The 15,025-nt window shown below is 35.2% G+C and overlaps 1 non-coding gene across 1 annotated transcript; it reads left to right on the top strand.

The window, feature by feature from the left end:
- Positions 1 to 4,975: 4,975 nt before the first annotated feature.
- Positions 4,976 to 5,082, top strand: LOC131171552 (small nucleolar RNA R71). The gene has a single exon (XR_009142212.1). It is a non-coding gene; the product is annotated as a small nucleolar RNA R71 (small nucleolar RNA).
- Positions 5,083 to 15,025: the final 9,943 nt, after the last annotated feature.

The raw sequence follows: 15,025 nt of genomic DNA, 5'->3' as shown, positions 1-15,025 counted from the left end.
CTTGGTGATTCCTCTCCTCTCTTGTTCTCTACTCCCTTTTTTCTTTTCCAGAAGGTCCTATAAATGAAATACTAATGAGTATGAAGAAAAAAAAATTAATATGAAAAAGAAAAAGAAGAAAAGTTCAGAAAAATTTTTGGGTTGCCTCCCAAAAAGTACTTATTCATAGTCTTTAGCTGGACTTTGCTTATTTATGGTCTATCAGTAGGATGGTCTAGGGTATAATTGACTCTCATTTCTATGGGTTCTCCCTGAAAGTAAGGCTTCAGCCTCTGCCCTTTGACCTTAAATGCTCCTGAGGTTTCGCTCCACACTTCTACTGCTCCATGTGGAAAGACTTGAGTGACCTTAAAAGGTCCAGACCATCTTGATTTCAGCTTCCTTGGAAAGAGTTTCAATCTAGAGTTGAATAACAGGTCAAGATCTCCTTCTTTTAGTTCTTTCCTTGCTATGCGCCTATCATGCAATCTTTTGGTTTTATCCTTGAAGATTTTGGCATTTTCATATGCATCCTATCAGATTTCTTCCAACTCATTCAATTGTAGGAGCCTTTCTTCACTAGTGGCTTTGAGGTCAAAGTTTAGGATCTGAATTGCCCAGTAAGCTTTATGCTCAAGTTCAACAGGGAGATGGCATGATTTTTCATAAACTAGTCAGAAGAGTATTGTGCCAATTGGGGTTTTATATGCAGTATGGTATGCCCACAGTGCATCATCTAACTTCATGCACCAGTCCTTCCTGGATCTATTTATAGTTTTCTCTAGAATTCGCTTTAGTTCCCTGTTTAAGATTTCTACTTGGCCGCTGGTTTGAGGATGATAAGGTGTGGCCACCTTGTGAGTCACTCCATACTTTTTTAGTAATGTTTCGAATTGTTGGTTGTAGAAGTGACTTCCTCCATTGCTGATTATTGCTTGTGGTGTGCCAAATCTTGTAAAGATATTCTTCTTAAGGAACCTTATGACCACTCTAGCATCATTGGTTGGTGAGGCTATTGCTTCTACCCATTTTGACACATAATCAACACCAACCAGAATATACTTGTTTCCATGGGAAGAGGGGAATGGGCCCATGAAGCCTATCCCCCATACATCAAACAATTCTGCCTCAAGTATACCATGCAGTGCCATTTCATTCCTACTTGAAGTGTTACCTATTCTTTGGTATTGATCACAAGCTAGGACAAAGGATCTCACATCTTTAAACAAATGTGGCCAGTAAAATCCTGCTTGCAAGATCTTGGCTGCTATTTTTGAGGTGCCAAAGTGTCCTCCATATAGTGATGAATGGCAGTGATGAAGGATACTTTCCATATCTTCCTCTGGTATACGTCTTCTTATCAGCCTATCATTACATCTCTTGTACAGTAGATGTTCCTCCCATGTGTAATATCTCACATCATGTAGGAATTTCTTCCTTTGCTGATAAGTCATGTTTGGAGGCAATAACCTGCATGCAAGAAAATTAATAAAGTCAGCATACCATGGAGCCTTGGAGAATGCAAGTAATTGCTCATTAGGAAATGAGTCATCAATTGGCAAATCCTCAAAGTCTCCTGTGTACTCCAATTTTAGCCTAGAAAAATGGTCAGCCACGACATTTTCGGATCCCTTTTTATTCTTGATTTCAAGATCAAATTCTTACAAGAGTAGAATCCATCAAATCAGCCTTGGTTTTGCTTCCTTCTTCTTCAAAAGGTACCAGATTGTAGTACGATCTGTAAATACAATGACTTTTGACCCAATTAAGTAAGATTTGAATTTGTCCATTGCAAACACTACTGCTAGGAATTCCTTCTCTGTGATAGCATAATTGATTTACGCGTCATCGAGTGTCTTGCTAGGATAATAAATGGCATGGAGCTATTTATCTTTTCTTTGCCCGAGCACCGCTCCAACTGGAAAGTCACTCACATCGCACATCGCTTCGAATGGTAGCTCCCAATTTGGTGGCTGCATTATTAGTGCTGAGATCAGGGCTTTTTTGATCCTGTTAAAAGAAACAAGGCAATTTTCATCAAAATGAAAGGGAACATCTTGACTTAACAGGTTGGTAAGTGGCTTAGCTATTTTGGAAAAATCTTTAATAAATCTTCTGTAGAACCCTGCATGTCCCTAAAAGCTTGGAACTCTTTTGACTGATGTTGGTGGTGATATGTTTTCAATGATCTGAATTTTTGCCTTATCAACCTCAATTCCTCTTTCTAATATCAAATGTCCCAGAACTATACCTTTCCTTACCATAAAGTGGCATTTTTCCCAATTTTGGACCAAGTTTGATTTTTCACATCTTTGCAAGACTTTAGATAAATTAGCTAGGAAATCATCAAAAGTAGTTCCATAGACAAAAAAATCATCCATAAAAACTTACATGATATTTTCATTATAATAAGAAAAAATAGACATCATGCATCTTTGAAAGGTAGCAGGGGCATTACAAAGACCAAAAGGCATTCTCCTATATGCAAATGTTCCATAAGGGTAAGTGAATGTGGTCTTTTCTTGGTCTTCTGGGTGAATAGGAATTTGGAAGAATCCTTAAAGCCATCTAGATAATAGAAATAAGAGTGCTTTGCTAACCTTTATAACATTTGATCGATGAAAGGGAGAGAGGAAAATGGTATTTTCTGGTAGCACTATTCAATTTCCTATAATCTATGCACATTCGCCAACCAGTAACTACCCTAGTAGGGATTAGTTCATTGTTTGCATTTTGGATAATAGTTTTCCCACCCTTCTTAGAAACTACATGTACTAGACTAACCCATTAACTATCAAAAATTGGGTATATGATACCTGCATCTAATAGTTTTAAAATTTCTTTCTTGACTACTTCTTTCATGTTGGGGTTAAGTCTTCTTTGGTGCTCAATAGTGGGTTTACTGTTTTATTCCACGAGTATCATATGCATGCAAATCGAGGGGTTGATTCCTTTCAAGTCTTCTATTTTATACCCTATGGCATTGTTATGGATCCTAAGTTCTCTTAACAATTTTTCCTCTTCTAACTTAGACAAGCTAGCATTGATTATAACAGGATATTTAGAGTTTGAGTCTAGAAATGCATACCTTAGTGAGGACGGGAGAGGTTTAAGCCTAACCTGTTTGGCATTTTCCTGGAGCTTGATCTTGGGTTGTTCCTCCTTTAACTCCTCCATCTCGGAGGCTTGAGCTAGGGGTGGTAGGGTGGATGAGCTGCTAACTGTTGTACACAGGCTGCTATTTCTGTGTTTTCATCATTCACTGTGTGGCTATGCACAATACATGCTTCAAGACGATCTTTAGGATGTGTCTTATGAAATTCCTCTTCAACTTGTTTGTCAATTATGTCAACCTTGAAGCATTCATCAGGTTCGAATTTGTGTTTCATTGTGTCGAACAAGTTGAATTCCACTTCTTCTTCTCCTACCTTGAGGGTTAGTCGCCCATTTTTTACGTCTATGATGGCTCCGACAGTTGCCAAGAATGGTCTTCCCAAGATGATAGGGATCTGAACATCTTCTTCCATTTTAAGGACAACAAAGCCTACTGGAATGAAGAATTTGCCCACTTTGATAGGGATGTTCTCAAGTATGCCCACTGGATATTTAACAAATCGATTAGCCAATTACAATGAGATTATCGTGGGCCTTAGTTCTCTGATCTCTAGTTTTTTGCATATTGATAGAGGCATTAAACTCATGCTTGCCCCAAGAACGCAGAATGCCTTGTCTATTTTCTTGTTGACAATGAGGCAGGGTATAGAGAAGCTTCCTGGATCTTTTAACTTTGGAGGTAGTTTTTTTTTTAACTATGGCACTGCATTCCTCTGTTAGAGCTACTGTCCCATATTCTTCCAGCTTTCTTTTCTTTAACAAAATTTCCTTAAGAAATTTAGCATAGGATGGCATCTGAGAGAGTGCTTCAGTGAAGGGGATGTTGATATAAAGTTTCTGTAAAACTTCTAAAAACTTTCCAAACTGCTTGTCCAATTTGCCTTTTTGAAATCTCTGAAGAAAAGGTAGGGGAGGCTGGTATGGCTCTGGTAATTTCTTTTTCCTCCTTGCTTCCTCTTCCTGATCTTTCTTGGCTTCTCCCTCCTTTTTCTCTGCTTGGCTTTCATATTTTTCTAAGGTCTCATCTTTTGGTTCTTTCTCTAATTGTACTAGAGTTCTCCCACTCCTCAATGTAACTGCCTTATAATGCTCCCTTGGGTTCATCTCTGGTTGACTAGGCAGTTTACCAGCAGCCTTACTTGAAGAACTTGCTTGCTGAGCAATTTGATTCTCCAGCATCTTATTATGGGTCGCAAGTTGGTCCATTCTGGAAGTCAGCTGTTTAATCAATTCATTCTATTGTTGTTGAGCTGCTAGGAACCCTTCCATCATGGATTCCATGGTCATCTTCGATTCAGGTTGCTGAGGTTGAGGAGGCAGTAGTGGCTGTGCAAAGTTTTGGTCTCTGTTCTGAAATCCAGGGGGTGTTGGTGGTTTGTACCCCTATTACTTGTTTATTGGTTGGTTCTATTGATTAGACTAAGAGAAATTTGGGTGGTTCCTCCATCTAGGGTTATAAGTGTTTGAATATGGATTGTTGGGCTATCTCTGGTTGAAGTTTCCTCCATTATTCACATAGTTCATCTGTTCTGTAGAAGGTTCATTAAAGCTATTATATTCTGAATATCCTCCTCCATAGCTGTCCTCATGTTGACTATTCATCCCTACTACATTGGCTTGCATTTTATGAAGCCTCCTTGTGAGCTAATCAAATTGAGCATTTATCATGCTTAGGGCATCCATTTCCAGGACCCCTACTGTTCTCCTTGCATTTCCTCTTTCATTTGACCACTCATAATTATGGTATGCAACCCTCTCTAAAAGTTCAAGTGCTTGTGTCACTATTTTCTCCATTAAGTCACCTTCTGCAGCTGAATTAACTGTGCTCCTTGTAGAGGGTAGTAACCCATTATAGAAATTTTGCACTAGTAGCCAATCCTCTTTGCCATGGTGTGGACATTCCCTCTGCAGGTCTTTATATCTTTCCCATGCATCATAGAGTGATTCACCTTCCTTTTGTCTAAAGGTGTTGAGCTCAAGTCTCAGTCTTGCAGTCTTTGCAGGTGGAAAATACCTTGCTAAAAAAGCTTGTGAGAGGTTTTCCCAAGTGGTGAACATTCCAGCTAGTTGAGAAAGTAACCACTTCCTTGCTTTATCTTGAAAGGAGAATGGAAATTCTCTGAGTCTTATGGCTTAATCAGACACTCCATTCATCTTAAATGTGCCACAAAGGCCAAGAAAGCACTGGAGGTCATAATGTGGATCTTTTGTTAGTGAACCCGCAAACTGGGTTTGTTAAATCATTTGAAGCCATGCTGGTTTTAATTCAAAGTTGTTGGCTTCCACTGTGGGTCTAGTGACACTGGGCTGGATAGATGGAGCTCCGCAGTCTCTCAAGAGTCTTGGTCTATCATTATTATCGGCCATGGTTGGAATTTCAGGATCTTCTTGACCGTGCTCTTGATGTTTCCTTTCCCTCATGATGGCTCTCAGAGTTCTGTCTATATCCAAATCACAGTCCAAATTTGATGTTTCAACGATTTTCCATGATGCTCTCGAGTTCTTACGGCCTTGTTCTGGTCATATACCAGATCAGGCACCTGAGAGAAAAAAAAAAAAGAAATAAGAAAAATTAAATAAAATTAGATAATAAATATAATTGCCTAAATTAGCTAAATTGCCTATCGCTCGATATTACTAAAGCCAAAATCCCTGACAACGGCGCCAAAAACTTGTTTGCTATTTTTACAACCATCACAAGTGCACGGATAACTAACAAGTAATAAAGTGATGAGTAAAGTATCGTTCCCACGAGGAATTTGTTTAGTAAGTACCAATCTACACAGTAATTTTAACTGTTTAGGCTATCAAACAATGAAGGAAAGAAAGTTGTCTATTTTAAACACTAAAATGATAAATTTAAAATCAAGTAATCTATTTTGGAATAATTCCGAAATTAAGATTTCACATTTGAATCTTGCTATGGATGTTATCTTGTCTATTTACTGGATTGAGAATCATTTTCCTTGATGGAAATTAGTCCTAAGGTATCCTCAGTCCTCTCTCAATACACCTAGGGTGTATTCTAATTAACTTAAACCCGACTTTTATGGCGATCAAATTAATTAAAATCCTTTAAGGCCTTTGACTAATTTTGATATTCCATAAAGGTATCAGCCTATGTCTAGGTCAGAATTCCTAGGTTCAAGATCTTTATTTTTTAATATTAATCTTCACCTTTCAGTCCTTTAATTAATATCTACAATCAATACTAAGTGGGTACCGGCACATAGCATGCATTAAGATCACAAGAAATTAAATCAAGGAACAAATCTCAAATCCAATAAATAAAACTTAATGTTTATCCATAACAATAATTATAAGCATTACTCTCCCAATTCCAGAATATGAAAACTACTCACTCGTGAGTTCAACAAACATCATGATAAAAAGGTAAAGACAGTAAAAAGAAATCATATAGAAGAAATAAAATAATAAAAATCCGTTTAAGGAGATGGAATGAAGGAATCGAAGAGAGTTTGCAGCTTTGATCTTGTGGAACTTCACCTGGAAAACTCCTCTTGATGCTGATATTCTTCTCCTCAAGACGGCTGGAGAAGTGCAGAATGCGAGTTTTTTTAAAACTCCTAAAAGTGCTGTCAAAGGATTCTCCCCCCTTTTTGGATGTTTTCTCTTCCTATTTATAATAGCTGTTCTAGGGTTAGGTCATTTTGAGTCCCAAAAGCCTTAGGAGTCTGATTTGAATGTGTAAACAAGAGTAGGAATTCGGGTTTGAAAACTGGCTACCGCATGGTACACGGCCCGTGTGTTACTACACGGCCCAGGGCCATGTAACTTACTGGAGTGGAATTGCATTGGCACAGAGACTTACATGGGTCTGTGCTGGCTACATGGGCCTGGTTACATGGGCCGTGTACTTTTGTTCTCAGAAAGTTCTTCAAGCTTGTGTGTAACACCCCTATATGCATAGTCTGGTATATTTCACTGTTCCAGTGTTCGGTGTCGATCCAGACAATTAAGAGGATTAGAATCATATTTAAGTCACCTAGAAAAGCCCTGAACATAAATTAGTAGTGATTATCAGAATGTTAAATACAGATCAGAAAAATAAAACATAAAAGGTTAAATGAGCAGAGGGTCACAGTGATGGGTGACCGCACCAGGAAGTGACTGCGAGATCAATCAAATCCTAAATTCGCACGAGCCATTATGACACCGCATGCTTAAGAAAAATTGCAAAGCTAAGGGAAATGTGAAAATCACAGGAAAAGGTAGAGAACTAGAACAAATAATTAGATCAGGGTCCCGAAAGAAACACAGAATTATTGGCAAACCGGATCAGACCAGCGAGGGGCAAATTGGTCAATTCACCCCTAGAGGTGACTCATGACCTAACTGTCTAATAAAATCTGGGAAATGAAAATTTTGAAATATAGAATGAAATTTAAGAAGTATGGAGAAGAAAAAAGGAAAAGAAAAAGAAAAGAAAATAGGATTATTACATCATAGTGCCATCACTACATGACCTCAAAATTAATTTTCCATTTGATTAAGAATTTGACCAAGTCAATTTTAAGGATAAATACTCATAAAAAGAAAAAAAAATGAAAAGTTGTCTTCAACCTCCCTAGCCGTTCCTCTCTCCTCTCCCAATTTTCTCTCTAATTTTCTCCATGGAAGCTTGTTACCAAGCTTTATAAACCCAAATTAAGCCATAAATTCTTGGTGAAAAACAATAGAAACTTCAAATGGAACCTCAAGAGGGAGATTAGAAGGTTAAGAATTGAAAGAAATTGAAGAAAAGAGGGGATAAAATTCTGCTCACAAGTAAGTTTTTCTTTCTACCTTGATTTGTTAAATTATCATTGAATTAAGGTAGTTAGTGAGGTTTAAAATGGTTAAATTGTGTAATTTAGAATGTGTTTGAATGGTGAGAAGTTAAGTCAAATTTGGATTGGTGAGGGGTAACTATTGGACAGCCTGACCTAGGTCCCTTTGAGGGACCAAAACTATAATTCTGCTACTCCAATTGGTATGAGGCCAATTGGAGATGAAAATAGACACATAATGACACATTTTTCATATAGAAACCATGCCTAGAAAGTGATTCTAAGTTGGTGAATAATTAGGTCAAACTCAAAATCGGTAAACTACCACTGTACAAAAATGACCAAATGAACAGCCATAACTTGGCCTAGGAAGGTCCAAATGACCTGATTTTTGTGGCATTGGAAAGATATGACATAACACTACAACTTTTGTGAAGAACACCAACCCAAATTCTACCCATAACCAAGTTGAATTGTCACCCAAATTTGGGTCACCAAAACTGCCAGAACCAGAAATTGCCCAGAATTTATGGGTTTAAACCAATCCGGCCAGCCTTAGAAAAATAGGCATAACTTAAGTTACAAAACTTTAAATGGAATAATTCAAAAAGGGAATTAAAGCTAAGACAATAAGGAACAACTTTGATGAAGGACATTTAGCCAAATTTCCACAGTAACTAGACCAATAGAATAGTAGAAAATAATGACCAAAAACTGAAAATTTACAATTTCTCTTAGGAGACTTAAAAGTTGAATTGGCAATCAATGCCAGTAAAATTAATACTCAAAATGTGGTATATGAGTGCAATTAGAATTAATAAACTTATTAAGTATGGAAAAGTCAACATTTTAACTTGAATAGTGCCATGAATAGTACCATTATACACAAAAATATGAAAAACCCAAAAATTATAAACCGTAATAGGTAAGATAAGTCTATAAAGAAATTGTTAGAATTTAAGTATTAGAAATGGGTACTGAAGCACTTTAAATTTATGTGTTTTAGTTGGAAAGGGATCTTCAAAGGAGAAACGAAAGTTTGAGTAAATTGAGTTGACAAAAGAGGTTTGTGCACAACTAGTTTTTTATTGAATTTGTTTTGAATATTTTACGTAATTAAATGATTTTATTCTTCCTTATGCACTATGTTTATCAATTATGGGATTTATTTCAATGATTATTGAAATTGGTATAGCAAGCATGAGTATAGTTTTGCGAAATATTATTTCAACAATTGTTGAATATTGTTTTGGATTGGATAAATTATGTTTGAAAAATTGCGTTGGAATTTTGTTTTGAATTGTGATGGGCAATTTGCATGAGTAAAATACAAAATTTTGTTTTGGACTGTGATGAGCATAAAAAAATTATGGAATATTGAAATTGATCTTGAATTAATATTGTGTTGTGATTTATGCTCACAAAAAGGACAAAGAAATGCATGATATGATTTTATATCTCACTATAGATGCTTGACTAGGTTATTACCCGTCTCTATATCATTTGTTGATGAGACAATAGAGTTAGCATTGTTTTTTTTTTTTTTTAATACCATGGTATGTGCATAGGCTTAGATCCTCCTCCTATTAGAGGTTAGATCTAAGTATTTATTATTGGCCTGTCAGAAGTTTCATTAGTGTGTTGAGTACTGTGCACGATGATTCGACCTCCCCGACCTTAGGGAGTTAGAATCGCTCCCGAAGATGGCCCTTTCGGATTAGTCTTGCATAGTTAGTGAGATAAAGAATGGGTTTTGATTGATAAGAAATTGTGATTTTAAATGAGACTGTGAACAAATGATTTTGTTAAAATAATTATTTATTTCCATAATTGCAGGAATTATTTTCATGTTTAGTTATGATTTGATAAATTAAAATTCTTAAGCAGAGTTTTTTCAACAAATGATTTATTTTATTAGCAACGGATATTTTAATTTTTGGAATTTTGATTGAATTTCAAGATTTCCAAATTCTTTGCTAAAATTTTGGCAAGGTATTGTATATTATATTTTAAATTATAGTTGTGCACCACTGAGTTCACCACTCAGCAATAGCTTTGTATGCTATCGCAGGTGAAAGTAAAGATAGAGCAGTCGAGTGAGATTTCCGATAGCTACGCCTTGAAGACTCATTAGGATTAGCTTTGGGTATATTATAGGTATACCCTTGTATATTAAATTTTGATTATGCATGTAAATATATGTGTGTAAATTATTTGAGCAGATGTATAAAACTTTTGAAATATTATTTCACATGTGTAATGGAAATGAAAATTTAGTTATAACAATAATTTTAGTACCTTAATGAATGTATTATTTACTTTTTTCTGAAAATTGAAAATTATGGATGGTTTCTTTTATGATGAGTTTTGCTTGATAAGTGAATTGAATTGATTGTGATGAATAAGGATATGAAAATGAGTGTATTGGAGTTGTGGTTGTTTTGAAAATATTGGGAGTATATTTCTTTGCAGGTTTTAAGTTTGGTTTTCTCAAAATACAGCCGGCACTCTGGCGAAATTTTTGTAAAAATTGCGGAAAAATTTTAATGACTTGAAAATTTGATTTATGACTTAGTGTCAAATAAAGGTTTTGATATTAGAAAAAAAAAAATTTTCTCACCACTTTAAAAATGAACGAAATTATTTTAAAATCCCTTGTAGTATATTTAATGGGTTACCGGTAGACGAAGTATGGTAATTCATTAGATGTACTACGGGATCATGTTGCATCTTACTAAGGAGTAGCGTGTGACATTGTGCCCGACAGAGACTTACACGGGTCCCTACAGATTACACGGGTCCAATTACACGACCTGTGTACTTTTATTTCTCCATTGGCTGTTTAGCTTTCGTCTGGCAGAAGGTTACACGGGTCTGTGGCTTGGCTTACACAGCCTGTGTACTTTATATCAGCAGAAATTCTGAGTCTTTTGACTTCTCCAAGCTTCCCTTTTGCACTCTTATACTCTGGGGCTTCACCCAAACGCCTGAAATGATGCAGAAAACATGGAATTAAGGGCTTGATAATAGAAATTACAAAAACTAATGAAATCAACTACTATGCATAAGATTACTTACCTAAATGCTATGAGATAGTATACAATTGTGCTTAAAAACATCTATACAATTCAAGTGTATCATTAAACAATACAAAAGATTAGTAATAGAATTATACTTTAAATAAATGTTACAATGAACTATATTTTATTTCTATTTGTATTTTGTATATTACTTTCTTTGTTATATTATTGTACCACTAAGCAAAAATGCTTAGCGTGATGGATTTTTTTCCTCGCACAGGTACTGAAGATAAAGCCCAGTGGATATTAGACTGGAATTTTAGAGTTCTGATCTGCAGAAGTGTCTGAAGTGTATAAGGTTATCACCTCCTCAGCAATGCATGTAGATAGGGCTCACATTAGTCATATTTTGTATTTTGTGTATTACAATTATTTCATATGTTGTAATGCAATCGAAGAAATTGTATTTAATATGTATGGGATGTAAATTAATAGATTAGCTCTTTCATCTGAAATTAAATTGTATATGTTAGTAGTATGCCCTAGAGCATATCATTTAGTATGTATCTTGTACATATTTTTAATAATAAAAGGCATTTCCACTTTTCCGTTTACATAATATATTTATGTGTAATAGAAAAGGTCCATTGATATTTTGTTAGAAATATTATTCTTAAGTTGTTAAGAATATGAGTGACAATATTTCTAGCACAAAGTATCATAAATAGGTTCACAATCGAGGATACTTCATAATAAGGACATGACTTATCCAGAAAGATTGTATTCATGTTTGTTCCCAAGTTATTTATATGAGATATAAATAAGATGGAATGGTGAGTCTCATGCCATATAACAAACATGATAGGCACTTATAAATGATAAGTAGGCCGAACCAGTGACACTTATGACAAGCACATGGAGTTTACTCTTGTCAATGTTTTGTCATAAATCATATCGATGCATATAATCTTTAGACCGAGATAGCATAGTTATCTTGTATATAGGTAGTTTGAGTTTGATATCTGCTTTCATACTTGTACTATGTATGGGTATATGGGCATGTGTTGGCTCTGCTAGTTATATATGGAGGTAGGTGTTGATCAAGAAGGAATCTGTTCCTCTAAGTAAATAGAGATAAAATCCTATGTTCATTTAATTGTTCTTGATGTTTCAAGTTCTGGCCAGACAGATAGATTTATTCAGAAAGAGTTTCGATGAGAAAAATCTTTTAATCAAGAACTGGAATTAAAAGAGAACATAATATTCATAGCAAATGGAGTTTGACATAAACCATGACTCCAGCTTGAGTTGGGATTTTGTAACAGAGAGATTCTAGTGCATGGTAACATATGATTATAGGTTCATTTAAGGTAAATCTTATTACTAATTGGGTGGCCATGGCATGCTATGCTAGGTGTTAACCATGGTCTATGAGGTTCATAAAATGATTTAGAGAAATCATTTATGGTAAGAAAGAGTTCTGATGATATTAAGAGTTGATATCATGTCTCATTGCCAATTAGTGATGAGCCTAGTAAGTCACACACATACACAAGTTATCACCTATTTAAATAGATTTGGTTTGCAATAAAATTGCAAAGTCCCTAGCATGACTTGAAACCAAATCTAGATTATTGGATGTGTAGTATAAATTAAATTTATATTTAAAGTGTTTAAATATGAATTTAATTGATGAGAAATTAATTAATAGAGATTAATTAATTAATTTATATTTGATATAAATTAATTAGAAGAAGAAAATAATTATTTTGGGTTAAGAACTCAAAATTAAGACACAGGGGCATTTTGGTCATTTTGCAGTGTGACACGTGGCACCATGAGATGGTGACACATGGCATAACACATAAGCTTGCCAAATATTTTTAATCATGTAAGATGATTAAAATCAAGATTAAATATAGGTTTGACACTTGGCACAATGTGATTGGGTCAAAAGGTGACATGTGGCTAGGGTTTAATGTGTTAACCTAGCTATTTAAGTGGGGTTATGAAAAGAAAACACAACCAGCAGCCTCTCCTCTCATATGTCATGCCACTTTGAGCCTCTCCAGCTATTTCTCTTCATCTCTCATCAATTCAAAGAGATTAGCCATCAATCTCTTGAATTAAGAACACTAGAAATTGTTTCTAGTGTCCTGTTTACATCTCTAATCTCTTAAAAGGCAGAACTTGAATTTCTAATTAATAGAAAAGGCTTTAGAAGCTGTTCAAGGGCTGCCATAGGTGTTCTTGGTGTGGACAAGCTAGAGGGACAACATCCGTGTCTGAAGAGCGAATCTCAAAGGCGCAGACACACTGCAGCACATCAAGAGGTTAGTGTAATCGTTCTTGATTTAATCTAGGGTTCTAAAATTAATCTGATTAATTTTAAAATCTTAAATGGCAAATACAGATCCAAAAACATATTAAAAGAGTTTTAATATGTTGTTTATCATTGAAATCAAATAGATAAAAATAAATCTTGCATGGTGCTTGTGACCCTAGGTGAAAATTTTTGAATTCAATGGTATAATCTTGTGTTTTTCACGCTTCCGTTCCTTCAGTATATTATGTAAATTAATGAAAATATGAAAATTTATTTATATAAATCGTGCATTAATGAATATGTATGGAAATGAATGGATTTTTACAAATGAGTATGTGAATTGCAAGAATTGAATGTGAGATGACTATGATGAGTATGAATGATATATTCATTGTAAATTATTATTGAAAATTTCAAGCAGGTGAATAGTGAAATACGTCAACTGGTAATAAAATAGGGAAAACTCTGCTGGTTTCTCCATAGAAAAATAATTGATATTAAAATATAACTAGTTCAAAATTATTAAAGAAATAAAGTAAGATAAGTTAGGGTCCTCCAGCACCGAGTGTGACATGCCTCACTCGCCTACACTGTAGAGAAGTGAGGGGTGTCACATAGCTAGTCCTATGACAAGGTTGACTCAAAAGAATAAAAAGTTTGAGTAGATAGACTAGTGTGAAGAGGTTTCCAGAAGCTCAAGGAATGTTTAGTGACAACACTAATTTTAGCTTTACCTTCGGACAATGAAGATTTTATAGTGTATTATGATTTCTCCACTGTGGGTTTGGAGTGTGTTCTCATGCAGAATGGCAAGGTAATAGCTTATGCTTTGAGGCAATTAAAGAAGCATCAAACTGGCTATCCCGCTCATGACCTAAAAATGGCAGCTGTAGTTTTTTCCCTTAAGATGTAGAGATGCATCTTTATGGGTATAAGTGTGAAATCTTCATAGACCACAAGAGTCTCTAGTACATCTTTAATCAAAAGGAGTTGAATCTCAGGCAAAGAAGGTGGGTGGAATGCTTAGTGATTATGATTATACTATCCAGTACCATCGGCATAAGGCAAATGTAGTTGTAGATGCCCTCAGCCAGAAATTATTTGGCAGTTTAGCTCACATATCAGTGGAAAGATGACCCATCTTAAAGGAGCTATGCCAATTGATAGGAGAGGGGTTGTAGTTGGAGTTATCAGCAAAAGGCACCCAGATAGTGTTACACCCTACCCCTCCGTAAGGCATAACATGATCCCGTAGTATACCTAATGAATTACCAAATTCGTCTACTAATAAACCATTAAATAAACTACAAGATATTTTAAAACTTTTCTTACTTTTTTTTACAGTGGTGAGCACTTTTGGTAGGTGTTAAAGTTTTTTTTGCACTGAAGTGAAACCAAATAACACATTTGAAGTATTAATAATTTCTGTAAAACTTTTTGGCAGAGTGTCATCTGTATTTTGAATAAAACAGTTCTTCAAAAACCTGTAAAAAGCACTTCAATTATTTAATTCCTCAATCCCAAACTTCAATAATTTGTTCGATATAATGAATTTCTCAACATTATCAGCTCAGTTCAACAATCAATTTTCCAGTGTTTCCAAAAGCTGAGATAAGATAAATATACCACAATATTTTTACAAGCCAAAATAATTTATAATTTTAGTTTACAACTGCTCAAGACCAAGTAAGATATATACATACAGTGCACATAGTGAAGGAGCGAAAGCGTGAAAGACACAAGTTTATACCATTGAATTCAAAAATTTTCACCTAGGGTCACATGCATCATGCAAG

Source organism: Hevea brasiliensis, chromosome 12 (assembly GCF_030052815.1).
Source record: "Hevea brasiliensis isolate MT/VB/25A 57/8 chromosome 12, ASM3005281v1, whole genome shotgun sequence".
Lineage (NCBI taxonomy): Eukaryota > Viridiplantae > Streptophyta > Magnoliopsida > Malpighiales > Euphorbiaceae > Hevea > Hevea brasiliensis.
The sequence above is the reverse complement of the archived record's forward strand: the minus strand, read 5'-3'. Positions and strand labels throughout refer to the sequence as shown.